Here is a 20,743-nt window from a genome sequence, read left to right on the forward strand (position 1 = left end):
TGAGCTGAATGGCTGAATATATCGCATATCCGTAAATTATTGTGCGACGAGCCTTTGGGGCATTTAATGCAAATACTTCAATTGAGCTTAACAGTTTTGGATGCTTTATTTATTATGTTCACATTCAAATGTTAAGGTGAATCCGGGTGAGATGCCACACATGTTTGAAATTCGATATTTCTCCGAAACAATACGTTAAATTGAAACTATATTTACTGTTTTTGATAGTTTAGGGATCCTACTACATAGTGTAATATGCGAGATAAAAAACTGTGCCATTTACATAAAAAAAATAAATCCGGGTGAGATGCCACACCTCAGGGGGAGACGACACGTGAGAAATGTTGGAGAAATGAGATTGTATTTTTTTTGTGATGAAAGATATTTTTGCCTTTCTCGTATACTAAATATCACCCAACCAGTGGATGGCAGATTTTAATACAGTTCTGCATAAGAACCTTGCAGAAACTGTATAATAATTGGGCATATACAAAATCTGTATTATTTCAATACAATTATTTTAATACAATATTTGTATAAAAAGCTTACAGAATTGTATATGCCCAGATCTTATACAATAATTGTCAGATTTGTTTTTTGGGTGTACGTAAAGGCTATATGATCCCTCCAAAAACAAACTTTTTATAGAAGGCCCGGAGACCGGATCAAAGTGTCATAAAATGGTGTGATTGAATTGAAAAAGTGAGTTGTAATACGTATTCACACGGTAAATTTAGTCTTTTTTGTGGTTAAATAACGATTGCCATCACAATTTCAGCACTTTTTCATCACTTTCCTGTAACGCTGCTAAATTCGGTTGTGGGCACCTTTATTGGTTCGGTTACGGGCGCTCTCTTTTATTGACAAATCAATATTACTGAGTTTATCAACAAACTTATTTTTATGCTGTTTTTATACATTTTCATCGAATTATTCAGTCATAATTTATTTTAATAATAAGTTTTATTATTTATTTGTTTTAAGGTAAATCTAACCATTGTATATGCGCTTTTTAGAACTAAGCGTTGACCGATTTACACGCAACAAGTTGCATTCGACGGGGAATTCAGTCTTATTGTTTGCCATTTAAAATTGGACCTTTTAGACATTGCCTTCCGAAGTTGTTGACAAATTATCATTTATTTTCATAGGGACCCCTCATTGAGAAGAAAAACGCGAAATTTAAAAAAAAATATTTTTTTGCCTGCGATGTATATAAATGAATGCAATATATGTAAATTGATGGAAAAAGTTAAATCCAACTTCCTAAAGTGCTATTTTTGACCTTTCTAAAGTGATTGTGTGATTGATTAAGTGATTAAGGCATCATCCCAAGTAACATTTCAAGTTTTATTCCGCTCTAGGAAAGGTTTTGAAGATCAATTTATAAGATCTAACAATAAAACCGAATAATACACAACAACCATCGTATGACCTCTATAAGAGTAAGATATTGCCAAGTGGCCCTCTCCAGATAACCACTATAAACCTATCATAAGAGCATTTAGAAACCTTTTTTAAACCACCCGCAAAAAAGGGAATTTGGCTGCGGCAGCTGTCAAAATGTTGCTTTGAAAAAAGAGAAACAAAACTTTGCAGAAAAATAATAACAAAATGGATTTTTGATGGAAGTTATGTTGATGACAACAAAATAATATTTGCTTTCAGGTTTGTTTTTCGATTTACTGCCATTGAAAATTAGGTGCGCGTCCGATTTCATGGTCAAAGCTGGTGAAAAAATAAGGTTGAACACCAAGCGCCGGCAATATAACGTACCTCAAGGAAACAAATTGAAAATATTTATTACCACATTATCTAAGATATCTGCTAAATTGATTAGTACTTTTACCGAAATTATTAGTGTTACGTTTCGTATCTAATTTAATTTGAACGATTTTTAACACTTACCTAGACATCCCTAGTAATAAGAACAACAAGCGATATCATTAGCAGAGATGCCAGATTTGAAGACATGTCTTCAATTTGAAGACATTTGAATCTCTATGAAGACATTTATTTCGTGAAGACATTTTGAAGACTTTTCAAAATATTTGAAGACTTATCTACTTATTTAAAGACACTTGAAGACAATCAATAAGCCAGCGAATAGAAAATACATTTTCATTACTTACTTACAAGCTTATAAATTCTGCGATCTCTATATGTAAACTAGGTATATAAATATTACAAAAGTTATAATAGTCTTTGTCTCGAGCTTAGAATCTCAAACATAAAATACATTCACACTAGCCGGTTGATAACTGCAACACATTTAAGACCTCATACACACTTAACTTTGAGCTGTGCGCTGGTGAAAAAATCCCGATGGTAGCATTCGTTTGTATTTTTCTTGGCGGCGTCAGTTAAAATTATCGTGGAAATTCATAATAATTTCCGTTAAAAAGAAATAAAGGAAATACTCCAAATATTAAATGGGAAATTCTTCTAAATTTCCACAAGTTTTACTGAGCTCCCACAAAAAAATCCCTTTTGATTTCCACAAGAAATTTGCCTCAATTGATTCTCATAGAAAATTCTTACGAATGTCGACAAGAAATTGAAATTGTTTTGGTGTTAAATAGATATTTCTCAGATCTTCCATGGTAAATTACTACAGGAAAATAATCTTGAAAGAAATCCGGAGGGAACTTATTACACACCTTCGCTAAATTCTTCCTTGAATTCCTTTGGTAATTCTTCAAGAAATATCTTTGGACATTCTTCCAGTATTTTATCTGAGAATTCCTTTATGAATTTCTCCAAAAAATCGTTCTAGTGTTGTTTCTGAAATTGCTCCCAAATTTCGTACCCAAATTTGTCCGGAAGTTTCAGGAATTTCTCCGAAAAATCCTTCAGGAATACCTTTGGAATTTCTTCTAGGAGCTCCTCCGTAAGGTCGTCCGAGAATTCCAGTGAAAGAACATCCAAGAATTCCTTCGGAAGACCCTCCTTAACTACTCCGGTAGTTCCTCCACGAATTTCTCCAGCAGTTCTTTTAGGAATTCCTCCGGAAGTTCTTCCAGAAATTCTTCCGAAAGTTCCCCCAGAATTTTCAAAAATTCACGCTTAAGCTCCTCCACTGATCCCTCCGGAAGTTTCCCCAGAAATTCCTTTGGAAGTTTCTCCAGGAATTCGTCTGGAAGATTCTCCAAGAGTGTTGCCGAAAGATTCTCCAAGAATGCCTCCAGAAGTATACTACGGAATTTCTCTGGTATTTCCTCCAGGGTTTCTTTCGGAAGTTTCTGCAGCTATATCTCAAGAAGCTCCTCCAAGAATTCATCCAGAACTACTTCCAAGAATTCCTCCGGAAGTTTCTCTAGAAATTTCTTCAGGAATTCCATCGGATATTCCTTCAGTAATTCCTCAGGAATATCGTTCAGAAATTTCTCCAAAAAATCCCTCCGGAATTCATCCCGAAGTTCCTATAGGAATTCCTTCTTAAGTTTCTCCAAGAATTCCTTCTGAAAATCCTCCAGCAATTCCTCCGGAAGTTCCTTCAGAAATTTCTCCAGAAGTTTCTTCAGTAAATCCTCTGGGTGTTCCAACAAGAATTCTTCGGGAAATTTCGTCTGGATGTTTTTCAAGTATTTCACGGTAAATTTTGAAACCTTACAGGGTATTCTTTAAAAATAAAATTGGAAGAATTCCACATGGAAATTCAGTTAGAAAATCCGGTGGAATTTTAACCAGACTCAGTATAAAATCTAGGGGAAACTCGTTATACACTATCTCGTGAAAATTTTAAAGAATATTCTCTTGAATTCTATCAATTTGAATGTTTAAAAAAATAAACATTATTCCACATCTATACAACAAGGACATGATTGAATTTACAAACCTATTGGATTTTGAAATTTCTCGCTAATAATCATAATTTTTATGTTGAAGACATTTGAAGACATATTTAAACGACTGTGAAGACATTTGAAAATATTCTCTGGCATCCCTGATTATTAGTGTGGAGGTATTCGTTTGAGAGGATTGTAAGACACCGAAATTGTAAGATATTTTAAATAATTTCAACTATGTATTCTAATTAATATATGGAGCTTTTTAGCTAATTTTAGACCAGAAAAAACGTCTTTTATCTGCTGTAAGCATCGGTTAGAGCACCTTATTAATGCCTCCCGCAACACTAAAAAGAATTTCGCTGAACGGATTCATCAAATTCAGCGGTCTTTCGACGGGACGTTTTGATTCATCAAAGTGGCTGGATCTGAATATATTTTCACCGCGAGATGCAAGAAGATTTATTGATCTGAAAGCCGTTGTGATCTTCGGTACGTCGTTGGATAAATAACATCGCCTGAAATGACTAAAGTGCTGGGACAAAACGACAACGCTGACAAAAGCCAACGGCAGATGAACTGTGCCATAGTGCTTTTGTGCAGCACACGCAGATTGGTATATGGGAATGGATTCAGCAATAAGCAGGAAAACCGTGTGTTGGCCACTACAGGTCGATGTAAATCGCAAACTTCTAGTCTTTATTGTACTGGTCCAGCAAAACCAAACATGAGTGTTGTGAAAGCAAGTCGTATGTATGTACCCAGCAGCGAAGGTCGTTTAGTGATGTGTGCTTGAAATTTGTCGACAGTGTTCTACGTTATTTGTGTTGAAATTCTGCGTGTCGATTCAAACTAGTAGACTAATTTCTTAGAGTATTAGGAATGTTTTGAAATTATTGTACATTAATGATGTAAAAAAGTCTGATATTATTAGTAGAATTTATTACCCGTTGAAAAATCAATCAAACTAATTAAGATTAATAGTCTTGTAAAACTTCATCGGGCCTGAAGTGTTACGGGGGGGAGTGTTACGTTTCGTATCTAATTTAATTTGAACGATTTTTAACACCTACCTAGACATCCCTAGTAATAAGAACAACAAGCGATATCAGTAGTGTGGAGGTATTCGTTTGAGAGGATTGTAAGACACCGAAATTGTAAGATATTTTAAATAATTTCAACTATGTATTCTAATTAATATATGTAGCTTTTTAGCTAATTCTAGACCAGAAAAAATGTCTTTTATCTGCTGTAAGCATCGGTTAGAGCACCTTATCAATGCCTCCCGCAACAATTAGTAAATAAAAATTTGTTGTCAGAAAAGGCATGATACGCGGTGAAAATAAGGTTTAATCATAAATTTCAGTGATATTTTTCAATGACTTCGAAATACATTTCCATTTTCAATATGGCCATCATGGAATTTGATCAGAATTCATCATTTTCGCTTTTTTATACACCGTCATAAACTCTTCGCAATGCAAACATTCTTATGGGGGTAATTCATTTGACCACATTATGACCAAACATTGGAGCTTTATCCGAGCGTTGAGAATTAGATTTATTACGCTCTTTATCACAACCATAGATCTGTTCATATGGTCAACGGTCATTTGACGTTTGAAGCTTTTTTCAGCAGATTTATAAGAGGTTTATTGATAGCGATAAGAGCACCAATAAAACTGAGCAATTAGCTTGGTGATTGCTGTCATAAGTCTGCAATAAGAATTAGATAAATCCAAGAAGCATGGAAATTGTTACTTGGGATCACTGCCAGCTGGATTAAGGCTCTATAAACAAACCGTAATCAATTCGATGATGACGATGATTTGATTCGAATCCGCAATAATACTAATAAAATTTTGAACTAAATTCAATGTTTTGTGGCTATTTTCCGTCTTACTTCAATCATTGCATATTCATTACATTTTCATATTAATTTTTCACTTATCCAAACTAACAATTACTGAGGAATTGCTGAAAAAACGCTGAAAACTGCTTTTTTCCTAGACCGACATTCGCACTTTCAATCGAACGCATACCAACTCCGAACGTTCGGATAAAACACATACACATATTACACACGCACTTGATTTTTCTCTTGATCTTTTCCCACTGTTTCCTTGATTTAATCACTCCTAAAACATATTCACTACCTGAGTTTCACCTTTTTATTCAATCTTGACTACCGATTAATTCACTTCACGTTCGAAAGCTGTCGAAAATGGCTTTCCAAAAATCGAAGTGAAAGACAAATTTGACGACCGTATTGTAAATGCAATAAAATGCGGAAGATTCAAATTCACTAGCGCAATAAGTGGAATGAGTGAGAACAAAATCTACGCGATGCAACTTCATTCAATTCGAACAATACAACATATACGCCAGCCACGTCCACGCCAACAAGCAAACAAAGGTGTGCATACACAAGAAAATAATCATCTCTTCACCGTTGCCAGATTTATTTATTGGAAAAAATCATTGCTGTTTGTCGGATTCAACAAACAAAACCAAAAATAAATACCTATTTAAACATGTTATGTAAGCTTCTATTACATTCCAAGTAGTGTATAAAAAATTTTAACCGGTAAAAACCCATATATTTGATACACCGTGAACATGTGTTATGATATAAAATAAACATTTCGTCAAGTCTGGCAACATTATGCATCAGATGGCATATTTTTAACACCCCATTTCCACCCACCCTAGTTGTAAACAAAATTTATTTATCGCTGCTGCACTTTTCCGTACCAAGTGCCTCACTATCACAAACAAGCGATACAGTCATTAATTTTTAAAACATTGTGATGGAGTCTTGAGCCTTAATCTAATTTATTGTAATAAAATACTCTTTTTCTTAGAAACTGGGTGGATTTCATTTGTCATTCTTCATTATTAGCCGGATTTTCAAGGGTGTCCACAAGGGAACATCCATAAATTACGTAACGCTTAGAGGTGGTGGGGGTTGCCTGAAGTGAGACGATTCATACAAAATTTTTAGATCGTTCATACAAAGAGTGTGACATAGAGGGGAGGGGGGTTGAAAATAGCTAATTTTTGCGTTAAGTAATCGTAATTAATGGATCTTCCCCAACCGAACCACAAAACTTAAATGTCCAAAAATTCCAAATTTGCGAAATTGACAATAAAATGTTTCAAATCGATGAAATCAAATCAATTTATTCTCTAGCAGTAAGGTTGTACGTCTAGCTTTCCTTTTTTCTTAAAAAGGTAGACATAATACCAACCAGAACCATAGTTATGGACAAAATTCAAAAGGGTGCCCACAACCGAACCTCCTCATAGAAAAATTGCGTAAAAAATGTCACTCATTTTTCAGGAACTTATCTTTAACCGATTCGCTTGGAACAAGTTGCATTCGCCGCAAAATACTCTACCATTGTTTCCAATTGAAAATTAGCCAAATCGGATTGTGGGCTCAAAAGTAATGCCAAAATACTATTTTTTCTAATGCACGAGAAAGGCACCATCACCGCTAGGTGGATTAATCAGGTTTTTCCGAAAAGCATTGCGTTTATGTTTGTATTTCAACCCGAAAACAAACGAAATCATCGCATGAACTTTTTTTTTTATTTCTATACACATATTTCTACTCACAATACACAGTCGAGGATGACACGGCAAATGCTGGGTAAATCGTACCATTGGTATTTCGCGTACCTGAAGGAATAAAATAGACCCCATCTCGTGGTCCTTAGCCTCTTACCCAGCAACTCCTATCCCTACCTCCCCGTGGTGCTGGCCGGGATACGAGCAACCTTAGGGAAGATCGGGTAACCAACCCCGGTGGGAACTATGGTCGTATGCTGACAGGGAAGGGGGGTTTGCTCCTCTCTGGAGGTGCAAATCTGTTCACCATGTCAGGATCGGCTCACAACAGCGCCTGTTCTCCATGTTAGGGGCGGCTGATCATCGTCCGAATGTCAGCGGGGGAACCGGAACCATCGGCGAAGACCACTGCGACGAAAAGGGACTAGCGATTGGAAACTCGGTTCGTGGAACCTGCAAATCTCTCAACTTCATCGGGAACACACGAATACTCGCCGATGTGATCAAGGACCGTGGATTCGGCATCGTAGCGCTGCAGGAGGTTTGTTGGAAGGGATCAATAGTGCGAACGTTTAGAGGTAATCATACCATCTACCAGAGCTGCGGCAACACACACGAGCTGGGAACAGCTTTCATAATGATGGGCGATATGCAAAGACGCGTGATCGGGTGGTGGCCGATCAATGAAAGAATGTGCAGGTTGAGGATCAAAGGCCGGTTCTTCAACTTCAGCATAATCAACGTCCATAGCCCACACTCCGGAAGCACTGATGATGATAAGGACGCATTCTACGCGCAGCTGGAACGTGAGTACGATAGCTGCCCAAGCCACGACTTCAAAATCATCATAGGAGATTTGAATGCTCAGGTTGGCCAAGAGGAGGAGTTTAGATTGACTATTGGGAAGTTCAGCGCTCAGCGGCTGATGAATGAAAACGGCCTACGACTATTTGATTTCACCGCCTCCAAGAATATGGTCATTCGCAGCACCTATTTCCAACACAGCCTTCCGTATCGGTACACCTGGAGATCACCACTGCAGACAGAATCACAAATAGACCACGTTGTGATTGATGGACGGCACTTCTCCGATATTATCGACGTCAGAACATATCGTGGCGCTAACATCGACTCTGACCACTATCTGGTGATAGTTAAACTGCGCCCAAAAATATGCGTCATCAACAATGTTCGGTACCGACGACCGCCGCGGTACGACCTAGAGCGACTGAATCAACCTGATGTCGCCACTGCATACGCACAGCATCTCGAGGCATCGTTGCCGGAAGAGGGTGAGCTCGATGGGGCCCCCTGGAATACAGTCAAAGCAACGACGCAGCGGAGGACAACGTTGGATATATAGGACGAAGTCGACGGAACGATTGGTTCGACGAAAAGTGGAGGAAAAGAACGTAGCTTGGGCGGTCGCGCTGCAGCAAGGTACCCGGCAGAACGTGGAACGTTATAGACGGAAACGTAGATAACAGACCCGCCTTTTTCAGGAGAAGAAACGCCCTCTGGAAAAATAGGAGTGCGAGGAGATGGAACAGCTGTGCCGTTCTCAAGAAACACGCAAGTTCTATCAGAAGCTCAACGCATCCCGCAAAGACTTCGTGCCGCGAGCCGAAATGTGCAGGGATAAGGATGAGAGCATCTTGACGGACGAACGTGTGGTGATCGAAAGGTGGAAGCAGCACTACGAGGAACATTTGAATGGCGCTGAGAGTACAGGCAGTGAAAGTCAAGGCAGCGGAGGAGATGACTAAGTCAGTTCAGCGAACGATGGAAGCTAACCAGCCCCCATTTTGAGGAAAGTAAAGGATGCCATCATAAAGCTAAAGACCAATAAAGCGGCTGGTATGGATGATATCGGAGATGAGCACATCAAGACGAGCCCAGTAAAGCTGGCCACTTGCCTGCACAAACTGATAGTCAGAATCTGGGAAACTGAACTACCGGAGGAGTGGAAGGAAGGGGTTATATGCCCCATCTACAAGAAAGGCGACAAGATGGAATGTGAGAACTTTCAAGCGATCATCATCTTTAATGCCGCCTACAAAGTGATATCCCAGATCATCTTCCGACGTCTGTCACCATTAGTGAATGAGTTTGTGGGAAGTTATCAAGCCGGCTTCATTGACGGCTGCTCGACAACGGACCAGATCTACTGTACGGCAAATCCCTAAAAAAATGCCGTGAATACCAGGTCCCGACGCACCATCTGTTCATTGACTTCAAGGCGGCATACGATATTATAGACCGCGTAGAGCTATGAAAAATTATGGACGAGAACAGCTTCCTTGCGAAGCTTCCAGACTTAACAAAGCATCGGTGGATGGTGTGCAAGACTGTGTGAAGATTTCGGGCGAACACTCCAGTTCATTCGAATCACGCCGGGGACTAAGCCAAGGTGATGGACTTTCGTGTGTGTTGTTCAACATTGCGGAGAGTCGAATTCAAGAGCCGATGTAAGAGCCAGGGTACGATTTTCAGTCAATTTATTTGTTTCGCGGATGACATGAACATCGTCGACTGCAAAAAGCAGAACTGTACATCCGCCTGAAACGTAAAGCAACAAAAGTTGGACTGGTGGTGAATGCATCGAAGACAAAGTATATGCATGTGGGTTAGGGTGGCTCAAAATAGACGGTGCTAAACTCGTTGGAAGTTTATATGGAAAAATGTTTGCAGAAACATCCAAAAACAGTGAATTGCAGTTGGACGGCACAACTAACAAAGAAGAACTATGATACTCATTCAAGTCTTGAAGAATTCAATATAGAATGTTATGCAGGAAACCGCGAGAAGATTAGAGTTTATTAGGCATAAACTCCATATAAAGATGTGCTAGACTTGCGGTTAGCGGCAGTTTAGATGTTAGCTAAATAAATGAAATGAGCTGTACAGGGCCAATCATGCTCATGTTCATGCTCAAAGTAGTGGCATAGGTTATCAAATGAATTATTTTATAATCTTCATGCAGGATGGCACTACATCCCTCAATGCATCAAACGGTTTTACGTCGGGCGGTCATATCTTGAACATAATCCTTCTTGATGTCTAGATTTTAACTCAAGATCATGTTACAGAACTTTGGGCATCTTATGTTCATGTAACAATGCTTTTTGAACTGGATTACGTGCATACCGAAGATTTGGACATTATAAAAGTCGTTATTGATCCGGTAAATACTTTGAACTGCTTACAAAAACTTTTTGGGCTAGGTACTCCAAAACGTTTTCGAAGATCGTAGTGTGCCGTGGTTTAGACCGCATGTCATATTTTTTCGCTGCGCGTTTTCCTCCTGAATTTTTAAATTTTTACGAATTTCGCGACGGGTCATAGATTTTTCGAATTTAGTGCCGTTCTGGACGAAAGGAATCCGTAGTAGGTACAGTCGTAATTCGCTGGTTGGGATCCTGATACTTGGGTCACTTTTTAGTTGGGCCTCTGCTCGTTGGGCGATGACCCAACTAAAAAGCAATCATACGTCAAAATGCAATGTAAACACTGAAAAAGGGTTTTGCCGTCACTTGACATCATTTGTGATGTTCATGTTAAAATGCATGTGTTCAAATGGCTGTCAGTTGACCCAACTAGAAAACCGAAATCGTTAGTTGGGTCGAGGTTCTGGCATAACCAGCGATCGCGACTGTATTATGTAGTGTCAATTGTGAACATCCACGCCGTCTATTTGGAATTATAGTTGATGCCAGCAAAACTCCTAGATTGGACGGAAATTGGTTTCGCCATTTCATGAAATACCAGGCAGTCTGAAATGGGTCACTTGAGCTGCAGTAGAGCTGGACCTACTAGCTCCCGGACTAAATCTGACTGAAATACAGTCAGCTTTTTTCCATAACATCACTGCCAGCCAGTGGGTGTTAGAATGGACACACACAGGTACACCAAAACGTTTTCGAACTCAGTTCAAAGTATCTATGAGATCTCTATAAGAGACTGATATGCTTATTGAACCGGATTTGCTATTGGCCGACGATGAGAACATTTCAAATTCCATGGTTGATCTGGTAGAAACTTTGAGTTGAACTTGAGAATGTTTTGGAGTACCTTCTTCTTCTTCTTTATCTTATTGGCATTACATCCCCACACTGGGACAGAGCCGCCTCGCAGCTTAATGTTCATCAAGCACTTCCACACAGTTATTAACTGCGAGGTTTCTAAGCCAGGTTACCATTTTTGCATTCGTATATCATGAGGCTAACACGATGATACATTTATGCCCAGGGAAGTCGAAACAATTTCCAATCCGAAAACTGCCTAGACCGGCACCGGGAATCGAACCCAGCCACCCTCAGCATGGTCTTGCTTTGTATCCGCGCGTCTTACCACACGGCTAAGGAGGGCCCCATTGGAGTACCTTGAGTATCTCGTATTCCTGGAAATTGATCACTAGCTTAACGTTTAGGCTTAGCTTAGCTTGATTGACTGTACCCATCGTAGTTGCTAGTCGTGATTGGCCGAGAAACAACAAATAATGCACAGCTCACCAATTCAATAGTTTTCTCGGGACTAGAAAGCTATTCTCGCTGTACATGCTTCGGAGTTTCTTTAATTCAAGACCAATAACGATGCAGGTCACGTCCTCACAGTCAATTAGGATAAGGGGAGGAAAATTAGTTCGACACTCATTGCTACAAGAGACCGAGAAATCCTCTGCATCTCTATGAGCGCACTGGAAAGGAATAGTATGTTAGTTGGGAAGGAAATATATTGGAAGTCGCCTTGGTAAGCGACTAATTATTTCTTTTTAACGACTCCATATTCATGATGATACAAAAACGAAAAAGCAACGCGTGTCTTACGTATTTTCCCGAAGACTGATTCGATATCTTAACTACATCGCGACGACTAAAACACGCACTGCACAATGCTTGCTCGATGGCTAATCCGAAAAAACACGCACTGAACTGATTTACTTTATTACCGGCCGCGCAATGCAGAACACAATATTTCGGCAGATCGCGCGATCGTTCTGTTGTCCGAAACAAGGGAAAACACGCACTCGACAACTAGCTTAACGTTTAGGGTGGCTAAACTTGGTTGAGTGTTAAGAATTGTCAAATAATGTGGTGCATGATTCGAACATTCCGGATTCACTTGCATGCTCTCAGAAGCGAAATCTTTCCAAGGTTTCGGATATCTGGGTCTACTTGACCTCCGGTATTTTTCCTGTGAAGCCGACATCCTGACAGACAATTTCGCTGAAGAAATATTGATATGATTTGCCTCGTAAATCAAGAAGAGTAACCCCAGTAAAATACCGTCAAACATCGTCAAAAACCTCTGTCACTTTGAATTAAATTCAGTTGCTATTAAGTATAGCTGATGAGTGGTAGAATGCCCATAGCGAAACACATAATTCTGATTAGTTTAAAGCAGCAATCTATTCATTCAATTGTTTTTCGAGAAGCTTACTAATTGGCATAGGTGCATGACACGAATATGCACGAAATCGACAAAAAAACAACACTGTGCATTGATTGAATTATTTAACCAAAAATGTAAAGAACTTTCGGGAAGTTTTTTGATAAAGATGTAGGAAATACAAAGAGAACCTTCCTTAGCTGTGCAGTAAGATGCGTGGCTACAAAGTATGACCATGCAGAAGGTGCCTAGGTTCGATTCATGGTCCGGTCTAGAAAATTTTCGGGTTGGCTTTTTTTCGACTTTTCTGGGCATAAATGTTTAGCAATAAATGTTTTCGTCACACATTAGAGTGGGGCGCAGTTGAATGGAAAAACGCAAACTTCATCTAATCAAGTGAGATCAAGGTTTGTCTGAATCGTTCTAGGATCCTAATTAGAGTTTCCATTTCCCGGCCATTTTCGTTGTCCTGGGATTCGGGATGAACTCGTTCGTATATCCCTGGAAATCCCAGGATCCCGGGATATTCCGATGTTTCCTTAGGAAACTTATTTTTTTATTTAAAACCGATTTTATTAAATGTTCAGGGGTAAAGCTCATATTTTAGAAAAGCCAGATAATGCAGATTTCAAATTGAAACTAAATTCAATTCTAATTTGAATTGATTCTTTCGAAAAAACAAACGACTACGAGAAGCAAATAATATTCACGTTTTTCTCGGAAAATAGAGTACCCTATGATCGCCGAGTCCGAGAAGAAGAGTTTGCTAACGGTTGAAGTCGGCTTGACTGTTTGCATTGTTTTGAATATGCATTGGGTTTAGACAGTTGCTGGGATTGCCTTCAATACCCTAGTGACAAAAGATGGAACATGCGCAGTAGAATCGTACTGGGCCCATAACCTATTGGGTATATAGGAACCCCCTCGCAAAGAAAACACAATACTAGAGTATCCTCCAACCCATGGCAGGCTATTAATTGATTCTTTTGACAAGAGCTGCAGCTCTTCCTAATCTTGAACAGATTGCTTCCTAATCTTGATGTTAATCGTTAATTTATCCTTATCGCCGATACACTTAATTGTGTTCAACGTAATCGTTTGCTGCGATAAAGATGAATCAACTCAATTATTATTTTGATAATTTAACGTAAGTTAACTCGATAATTCAACGATAATAGGGTTAATAGATTACGCGATTAAAGTTGGTAGACAGTTTTGACAGAGGCCGAGAATTGGACAAATTGATTGCAGCCTGTTGACCAGAGCTGATTTTGATCGAAGCGATACACAAAAAAAAAGGCAGAGCATCGGGGTCGGATTACTTGTACTTGCGCATGTGCTGGAAAGTTTGTTGTACGAACATCGATTGGAAGGACATGAATTGGATCAAGAATTGCTTTGAAGACAAGAAGCTCAGGAAGACTGAGTCAATGTTGGGCGGCACGAGAAGATTGGCAAGGCGAATATCAGCTAGTGTACACAACCTCGCTGTAGACGGGAGATGGGTAGGAAGCGGGCGCCAGATAGATGTGGCTGATTTTGTACTGTAGATACTTCGTTTAATTAATAGAGAGCTGTAGCCAATATTTTCATGTCTGTTCCTCTCTTACTAATTTAATAATAAGATTATATCGATTGTGCATCACAAAGAACCTTGGCTCCGTATACATGCCTGAGCTTACCAAATAAACGAACTTGGAAAAAAATCATGTATGATGGGAGCTATAAGAATATGATATGAATTTCTCATTACCTAAGTTGGGTTTCGCGTTCAAAACAAATAACTTTTGTAAGAAGAAAAATTACACTGTTTACAAACCGGAAATGAAACAGTATTTTTTGTCTCGGGTATCCCGGGATTTTTGGGATTTCAAAAATAATATCCCGGGAATCGGGAAATCCCGAATTTTCCTAAATCCCGAGATTTTTTGTGTTTAGAGTTTCCATCTAATCCCAATCAACTATGCAAAATAAGGACTCGATTGGTGGCATACTCGCTTTCCGCATCGCGTTTTAAATTTATATGGAGACTTTATTTCGCCTAAAATTGATTTATTTTCTGATTAGTTCTCGAGTTATGCAGAATTTTATGCTTCATTTGTATGAGAGCCCCCCTTTCCAGGAGGAGAAGGGTTTCGAATCACCACAGAAACATATCTTCCCTTCCAAAACCTCCATATACCAGATATAATTCCATTTGCTTGATTAGTTCTCGAGTTATGAAGACATTGATGTTTCATTTGTATGGAGCCCCCCGTTTCAAAGAGGGGAGGAGCCATCTAAAGGACATGCCATCTGGAGTCCAAAACTAATTTCACTCGAGCTTTCAAGGGATGGGGACCAATACGGAAGCAACGCAAAACTATCGTTTTTAATATTTCAGATTTGTTGCATCTCAGCATGCGTTTAATAATGAAAATTACAGTTGTACGTTGCTTCCGAATCGAGTGGGATGCCCTCGAAAACGCGAGTGAAATTAGTTTTGGATTCCGAGATGCTTGTCCTTAAGAACCTTCTTCGGCCCCGAAAATCTCTGCATACAAATTTTCATGCCGATCGATTCAGTAGTTTCCGAGTCTATACGGTTCAGGCAGACAGAAATTTATTTTTATGTATAGATTAGTATGAGAAAACGTACTTTTCTACATTTTCGCCTTCATATTCAAGGCTAATATTAACATCAGTCGTAAGTAAGAATCCAAGGTAGACCACCTCGAAGGTATCCCCGTCTATTGTAACACTGCTTTCCAGGAGGACCCTTTCTCCCACTAGGATGTAGACTTTGTCGTCGACACATTCACCCCCATTAAACGTATTCATATCTTGTCAATGCAATTATAAGGTGATGGTCACATACGATACTGCGTTTATTATACAAATCACAAATATGGAAAGTCAGCCACAAAACAGAATTTTGTTTTTCGTCAACATGTACTAACGCCATAATCTCATACAAACCGATGAAGCAAATGTTTCTACTGAACTTTACTCTTTTGGATTTGTTATTCATGTGACAAACGGCGAATTCCGTTTGACCATTTCAAAAGAAACAGAGGCTCAATCTTTAGAAGAAGTCAAGCGTTGGGTGTGCCAGAAGGAAACAAACTTCACAAAAGTTCAAACTGAAATAATTATTCATTGCCAAAATATTAAAATCCAATAAAACCACATAAATCAATTAGTTCCAAACGACCACCCATCTTTGAAACGAAGTGCACTCCAATGTAATGGCTCCGATCTATAAAGCAACTCTACATTGCAACTGCTATCTACATTTTATGAGTCTATTAGTCTTCTCTCTGCATGCTGCATATGGACAGGTACGTACCCATTGAACTTTTGTCGGTAGCTTTCTTCGCACAGATATCTATAGGTGCTTCTTTTTTACAACTTGGTTTTTGAACGATATGCAGCCAATGCTTCTTCGTGAAACTGGTACAACCGTAAACTACTCGTTAGGGTGATCCTGAAACATCCATGGTCGAGGCTCTGCAAAACTACACCAAAAGCCATTGAAATATTACCCTCTTGCGCACAATTTAACGTTTGGAAGCTTACAATTAATTACATACAGAAGTGTAAAACATTCTAGAACAAACACACATATGAATAAATACGCATGAATTACCGTGTCCAAAGGCGTTCAGAACGGTTTAGCCAATCCCCGACCACATGGATCATAAAGACTTACTCGCATCGGCCATGTATAGATTTTTGAAAACAATTACTTTTCATTCCATTCCAAATGGGTATCGGTCACCCTAATATTATAGTCCGCAACTCCACCTTGAAATTCCAAGTTTACATGTCCCGGTGTTTCTTCCGGAGGCTGCACTCCTTTCGGTAGTCGATCCACTTCCCGGACATTATTTATACATGAGTGTTTCTGATTGCAAGCCACTTTTTGTCGCCCATCGCATACCGACTGAACACTCCATATCCTGAGAGCACAGAGTGAGTGAGGGATCGAACCGACAACAAGTAGCAAACTGGGATTCACGTTGCTTGGGATCGTGTTATGTGCACGTGGTGAGTGTGTATGTGCCGAGTGCCGTTTGTAAAACTTCCGAAAGCTGTTTGATGTTTTTGCTCAAAAAGGGAGGGACGGATGAAAGCTGAGTCCATCCGAAGATATGCTGCCACTCAATATAATAAATTGGAGTTGATGCGATTTCTTTCCATAAATTTGTACATTATTACTTTTTGGATTTCTTATAGACATAAGAGAGACTGGTTCCTTGGCCGTAATCCGTCATTATTTACTTATACATTGAAAGGGTTTAAATTGAATCAAATCGCAAAATAACAATATCATCCTAATCGACCTGTATTGTGAATTCTTGACTTGAAATTTAGCTTTCCGAAGAACCCAGACCACAAATTGATTGAAAAATTGCAAACATAAATATTCCCATGTTTGAATGGAAATTGGTTACGATTCTAGTAGATGTCTGAAAAAGTCTCCGCTTAAAACCGAAGTCTTCGTGTCGTTCGTAGTGGACATCGGAAAAGTTGAGACATTTTTTCCCAATTTTGCAGAAGTTGGAAATTTGTATCAATGTTACTTATAGCGTCCATGTTTCACGTCTTTAAGGACAAGTATCTCGGAATCCAAAACTAAATTTACTCGCGTTATGTCATATGAAAGCAACGCTCAACTTGCCTTTTTAATATTTGACGCATGCTGCGACGCAGCAAAACTGAAATATTAAAAATGACAGTTGGATGTTGCTTTCGTATTGAGTGCGCAGCATTGAAAATGTGAGGAGATTTAAATTTGGACTCCGGGAGGCCTGTCCCTAAAGAGCCATCTTCCAGTGGATTTAGGATTTTATACAGTATTGATTGTACACTGGTGTACTCGGTTCCCTAGTAGCACACATATTACACATAGGTTACTGCAACTCATATGTGACCAGATTTAGTCACAATCAAGTTGCTGCAACCAGATTTGCCTGACTTGTGCTGCTCGGGTTGTGTTCAACAAAATATGCAATTAGTCTTATCCCGTATAGGACCAAGTGAAGAAAGTGAAATTGAAAATGCTATTGATCATTCAGTGTTTGACGGATTTGCTCCATTTATTTAGCAATGAGCTCGTACATGTTTCTAGTTTTTGGAAACATGTTGTTATTAAATTTGCCATTTTCTGTGATTTGTTGATTAAAACGAAATAATTCACCTCAATTTTACACAAAATGCTTGCCACTATTTTTAGGTAGGTAACATATAATTGCAACAGTCATGTCACGAGTTATACAAATTTTATTTATTTACCCATTAAAATGTTGAATACATCAGGAAACCACTAAGAAATTGAATTGAATTGAACTTTACCTCTCATTAATTGAACTGGAACTGCCTAGCTCCTGCAACAGTGGTTGTCATACTTATACCCTACTAATGCTGATTGTGCATTATCCTTAGAGCCGATGTGCATGATTTATGAATTGGATATGTCAAAACCGGATGTTCAAAGATCTCCATATCATTCTAGAGTTTGGACGAATTGGTCTACCAGGTCAACTGGGCTCAATACAAAGCCAATAGTAGCCCATAGTGTTCATACAGGCCCTTAGGGGTCATGTGCATGATTAACGATTTAGATATGTTCAAACCGTATGTTATAAGTTCTCCAAATCATTCTGTAGTTCAGACGACTTGAACTACCAAGTCAACTGGGCTCGGTACAACTGGCAGCCATGCGATTTACGATTTAAATATGTGCAAAAACGATGATCTTAGTTCACAAAATCATTTCATTTTTGCCTTTCTCGTATACAAAGTATACGTAAAGGCTATATGTTCGCTCCAAAAACGAACTTTTTATAGGAGGCCCGGAGACCCATAGTGTTATATACCGATCGACTCAGCTCGACGAATTCGAGTGATGTCTGTGTGTGTGTATGTGTGTGTGTATGTGTGTGTGTATGTGTGTGTGTGCGCAAAAAGTCTAGCTCACTTTTTTGGCACTTATCCTCAACCGATTTGCTCGCAATGAGTTGCATTCGACGCAGCATCCTGTCTCATTGTTTCCTATTAAAAGTTGACCCGATCGGACTATGGGCTTAGAAGTTATGGCCAAAATACTTTTTTTCATAAAAATGCACATTAAAAAGTCTAGCTCACTTTTTGGGAACTTATTCTCAACCGATTTGCTCGCAACAAGTTGCATTCGACGCAAAATACTGTCCCATTGTTTCCTATTGAAAATTGACCCGATCGGACTATGGGCTTAGAAGTTATCGCCAAAATACTTTTTTTCATAAAAATGCACATTAAAAAGTCTAGCTCACTTTTTGGGAACTTATTCTCAACCGATTTGCTCGCAACAAGTTGCATTCGACGCAGAATACTGTCCCATTGTTTCCTATTGAAAACTGACCCGATCGGACTATGGGCTTAGAAGTTATGGCCAAAATACTTTTTTTCATAAAAAAGCACATTAAAAAGTCTAGCTCACTTTTTGGGCACTTATTTTCCACCGATTTGCTTGCAACAAGTTGCAATCGACGCAAAAACCTGTCTCATTATTTCCTATTGAAAACTGACCTGATCGGACTATGGGCTTAGAAGTTATGGCCAAAATACTTTTTTCATAAAAAAGCACATTAAAAAGTCTAGCTCACTTTTTGGGCACTTATTCTCAACCGATTTGCTCGCAATAAGTTGCATTCGACGCAGAATCCTGTCCCATTGTTTCCTATTGAAAATTGACCCGATCGGACTATGGGCTTAGAAGTTATGACCAAAATACATTTTTTCATAAAAAAGCACATCAAAAAGTCTAGCTCACTTTTTGGGCACTTATTCCCAACCGTTTTGCTCGGAACAAGTTGCAATCGACGCAAAATCCTGTCTCATTATTTCCAATTGAAAACTGACCTGATCGGACTATGGGCTTAGAAGTTATGGCCAAAACACTTTTTTTCATAAAAATGCACATTAAAAAGTCTGGCTCACTTTTTGGGAACTTATTCTCAACCAATTTGCTCGCAACAAGTTGCATTCGACGCAGAATACTGTTCCATTATTTCCAATTGAAAACTGACCTGATCGGACTATGGGCTTAGAAGTTATGGTCAAAATACTTTTTTCATAAAAAGGCACATTAAAAAGTCTAGCTCACTTTTTGGGCACTTATTTTCAACCGATTTGCTCGCAACAAGTTGCAATCGACGCAAAAACCTGTCTCATTATTTCCTATTGAAAACTGACCTGAGCGGACTATGGGCTTAGAAGTTATGACCAGAATACTGTCCCATTGTTTCCTATTGAAAACTGACCCGATCGGACTATGGGCTTAGAAGTTATGACCAAAATACATTTTTTCATAAAAAAGCACATCAAAAAGTCTAGCTCACTTTTTGGGCACTTATTCTCAACCAATGTGTTCGCAACAAGTTGCATTCGATGCAGAACCCTGTCCCATTGTTTCCTATTGAAAACTGACCTGATCGGGCTTAGAAGTTATGGCCAGAACACTTTTTTTTATATAAAAGCACATTAAAAAGTCTAGCTCACTTTTTGGGCACTTATTCTCAACCGATTTGCTCGCAACAAATTGAATTCGACGCAGAATCCTGTCCCATTGTTTCCAATTGAAAACTGACCCGATCGGACTATGGGCTTAGAAGTTAAGGCCAAAATACTTTTTTTCATAAAAAAGCACATTAAAAAGTCTAGCTCACTTTTTGGGCACTTATTTTCAACCGATTTGCTCGCAACAAGTTGCATTCGATGCAGAATCCTGTCCCATTGTTTCCTATTGAAAATTGACCCGATCGGACTATGGGCTTAGAAGTTATGGCCAAAAAAAAATCGTGTAAAAGCACATTAAAAAGTCTAGCTCACTTTCTGGGCACTTATTCTCAATTTGCTCGCAACAAGTTGCATTAGACGCAGAATCCTTTCCCATTGTTTCTTATTGAAAATTGACCCGATCGGACTATGGGCTTAGAAGTTATGGCTAAAATACTTTTTTTTTTCATAAA

At 38.9% G+C, this 20,743-nt stretch overlaps 1 protein-coding gene across 1 annotated transcript in view; it reads left to right on the plus strand.

Annotated features, from left to right (window-relative positions):
- The window catches only part of LOC134212570 (ATP-binding cassette sub-family C member Sur), a 231,159-nt gene that overhangs the window by 200,213 nt on the left and 10,203 nt on the right, over positions 1 to 20,743 (plus strand). The window lies entirely within an intron of this gene.

Source organism: Armigeres subalbatus, chromosome 2, assembly GCF_024139115.2.
Source record: "Armigeres subalbatus isolate Guangzhou_Male chromosome 2, GZ_Asu_2, whole genome shotgun sequence".
Lineage (NCBI taxonomy): Eukaryota > Metazoa > Arthropoda > Insecta > Diptera > Culicidae > Armigeres > Armigeres subalbatus.